This window comes from Larus michahellis, chromosome 4, assembly GCF_964199755.1.
Source record: "Larus michahellis chromosome 4, bLarMic1.1, whole genome shotgun sequence".
Taxonomy (NCBI): domain Eukaryota; kingdom Metazoa; phylum Chordata; class Aves; order Charadriiformes; family Laridae; genus Larus; species Larus michahellis.
The window spans coordinates 29499521-29503445 of NC_133899.1; positions in this window are offsets into that span (position 1 = coordinate 29499521).

Below are 3925 nucleotides of genomic sequence, written 5' to 3' on the forward strand. Positions count from 1 at the left end.
CTATGTCAGCCTGGCAGGAGATCCCACTGTGTGTGACGGAGAGAAAAGCTCTCCCCCAGCAGCTGACAGCTCCGTGTCCACGCTCCGCGAAAGCACGTGAGTTTTTAAGTTAAAAAAGCACCTTTTTTTTTTTGTTTTGCTGTGAATGAGGAGAAAACTCCATGTTTGGCCTATTTCTGCAGACAGATGGGCAAGTGTTTCTGCAGACAGACTGTTACCACACGTCACATCCTCCAGAGGCAAAAGAGCCCATTAAAAGGCTGCTTGCAGAAAGCGTTTATTAAAGCAACCTGCACCGCCGGCTTTCCTGGTGGCACCGACAGCAGCGCTGCTCCCGAACCAGCAGCGCACAGTGAGCGGCTCCAGATACCTGTCCCAGTGCAAATTCTCTTTTCTAGAGAGGAAAAACAAGTGGAGCCCACCTGGGAAAGCTTGTGCATCCTGAGGAGCCGATCCACCAGTCCCACACAGACCCCCAGCAGGCGGCTGCTCTTCCCCAGCCCCCTGCCAGCCTGTAGGCTTTTCACTCCAGCACTGCCCTCATTTCTGCCCCAGATTTATTTTTTATTGCCCACTGCAGCTCTCTTGTGCACCCAGACCTTGCTGGGTTGTGATGGGAGTTTCTCATCTTTTACATCTGGGGTAACGCTTTGGTACAGACCGTGCCGCGGCCCCTCGGTAGATCCCTCCTTCCTCTCCCTGGTGCCTTCTCCTTGGAAAGCCGAGCGAGTCTGGTATGTGGTTAACAGGAAATGTTGTGCTAGTAGCTCCCATTTTATTGCTTGTACATTACCATCCCTCTGCTGAACCACTTCATGCCTGAGTCCTGTGTTTACTGTCCCTGTGCTCTCCAGCCACCTCCGTCCTTTTGCCCATCCCTTGTGTGGTTTAGGAGATCAGGGACCTTCAAGGACAGTTCAGTACAATGCCCCAGGAAAGCCTCCATCTTCCTACACTCACCTCTTCATTTTTCCATCAAAATGGTGTATAAACAAGTGAGGAGGCCCTCACCCTGCTCTCAACACAACTCTCCAGGACTTTAAAATAACTCTTTATCTCCTTGTTTCACCCCAGGGGAAATGAATTTGGCCATGCTGATATGCAGAAGAAATGGAGCAGCAAAGGGAGAACGGCTTGCCTGGAAGCTTGTGCACTCAGCAGTGTTGGCAAACTGAATCAAACTCTGTGTGCTTTGGAGAAGTGTCCTGTTTTGTAGCTGGGGAACTGCTGCTTATGACCTGCCACAGCAAAACATCACAGAGATGACTTGGGAGAGCAGGGATTATTTGTGTAAGGGAGGGATTACAGAGCCAGCACCTTCTCGCTGCCTGTCCTCCCCTCTTCCATGTGCATCCCCTCAACTCGTCAGCAAAAGTCCCCACTCTGCAAGGATTATCACACCTTATTCCCTCCCCAGGCACCACAGACGATGGTTTCCCATCAAAATCCCTTTGCCTCAGCTTCACAAAACCCCGACCCCAAACTGCTGCACACCCAGAGAGGTAAATGGAGACGCAGGCTTCCACGGCGGGTGCCTATGTTCCTGGAGATAAACTGAATATTGAAGGGGAAAGGAGCACAGCCAGTGTCTGCACAGGTGCTGCAGCGAGCACTAACTGGAGAGTTGCGATATGCCACTGCACATATGATGGACTATGAACGCTTCCGATCATCTGAAAGAAGAAAGGACAACTTCTGGCCCAGTCAAGCAGAGAAGAAAGCAGTTGCTGGGGCAGGAGCTGCCTGGGAGCAGGGACCAGGGAGGGTCACCTGAAGCTGGCCCTGTTTAACACCACACGCCCCGCAGAGGCTGGAGTCACTTCGTAAAGGTCAAAATTGTGTTATAACGGGACGCGAACTCTGACGTTGTTTCAGAGTGACTGATCGATATTCCTGGCATGGGAAAGCAGCCAGCAGTGAGGCAGAGTCCCACTGTCACGGCCAGGCTTGGAAGCACCATGTGGCTTGTGAGTGAATTTATACTACAGAGTTGCTAATGTAGTTATGCTTTAATTGCTATTTAGCAACGAGGCGTTTGGGAGGAGTTGCCCAGGCAGGAGAGATTAGAGAGGGACAACAGAAGAAGAGATACAAATCGATGAGATGATTGACTTTCTCTGGTCAGATGTGTTAGCTAACTCCAGGAACTTATATTTTCCTCGTACCCCTCCTATGAGCCTGCAAGAGCTTGGCCTGATTTCACGGACACCCAGCACTTCAAAGCTGGCCACATCCAATCCCAGGAAGCACGCCTGTGTCCGACACAGGCCATAACCCTGTGACCAGCAGCTACCTCTGCTTAGCAGCATTTTTTAGGTGAGCATGCATACGTACCCATTAAGTACTTGCACTGAGATGTGCAGTTTTATAATTCATTTTAAAAAATAAACTGGTTCTACTGTCTCAGACATGATAGACAGAAGTTTATTACTCTTTCCGCAGGGCCGCAGTAGTGATTTCTGTACCACCATACGCAGCAGAGGCTGCAGGACGCTCACAGATGCTACAGAAACTCTGAGGTCATGCGGAAACTTTTCAAATTAATGAGGGTTCCTGGACATGAGATAACTATGTTTTGCAAAATAAACATTGCTCCTGGGTAGTTTTCAGCTCGTTTAAGTCATTTTCAGCCCATTTTTTAACATGAGTTTGCTCTGCAGGAAAAAATAATAAAAGTTGTATGATGCAAGCTACTTGTCTTTTCTTGATGGGGTAAAAACATGTGAGGGACTTTTTGTCTGTAAAAAATCCCTGCCAGGAAGATCAGTGGTTACCATGCAGATCTCTGAATTTGGAAACTTGGGATTTATCCCTGAGAACCTGACTGGCTGCCTACATGATCTTGAAGAAGTCAATGGACTGGCAATCAGCTGACCTTTGGATTGAGCCAAGCCTGCTCGTCTGTATTTTGAGGGAGGAGGAGGTATTTTCTGTTGGGTTTTATTATTGTGGCTGTGTTTCTATTTCTCCAATTTTCCACTGAGAAGCCACATGGTTGGAGCAGCCTGTCTGTCTGTGCCGTTCCTGCAGCCTGATGCACTGGGGCACCGGGCATGGGCTCTCCTCTGCTCCCTCCTCTACATGTATCTGTGGGGAAGCAAGATCACACCAAGATGCAACGCGAGAGGCATTGGTCAGACCGCGAGGCTGGCTATAGAGGGGCCTGAGATGTCATGAGGTGTTTCTTTCCCTCTAACTCTAACGCTTTCATGCCTTTTTCTGTCTGCCTGAGCCTTAGGGATGCTTGGCAGATGTGTGAGGGTGCTGTGCTCCAGACACGTCGGATTGAGAGTACCAGGTGAGCTGGGCGTGCATTCCTGCCCAATAAATCAGTTATAGCGATACATATGCCTCTATCAGCTACTGAGACTCTTTGGTTTGTGAATTCCTAGCCCAGTTCACGTCGATGATGTCTCCTATGGATCACGGTACCTAAGGTGTTGATTTTTCTTTGTTTGTTTTCAAGCTTAAATCAATCTAAACCCTGCAAAAGTGTTCCTGTTACACAGAATGGATTCTTCCTTCTCCAGAAACCATGCTCTACTCTGCCAATGAGATTTTTTTTGCTGCTGCTTTGGCAGAAGATGGTTTAATGTTCAGCTGCTAGTCCTATCAATAATCCAGGAGCTGCTGTACTCAGGCCTATGTTTCCTTTTACCTGGGGAGATTGCGGGCAGTACTGTCTTCTCTGTTTGTGTAACTGTTCTAGTAGTATAAATGAGTAGTAGAGATTCTATTGCTATACTCCTCTTGTGTTATTTTTTTTTAATAAAGGCAGCAGCCATGAAATAGTCATGAAATTTAACTGGTTTCCGTCCTTGCTGTCTATTTTTCTGGTGAGGTATTTTGTTCATGATGAACTAAGGGCTTCTCAACTGTCTAAAAATTAACATCACATCCATGAACTAAATTTTTTCTCCTTTCC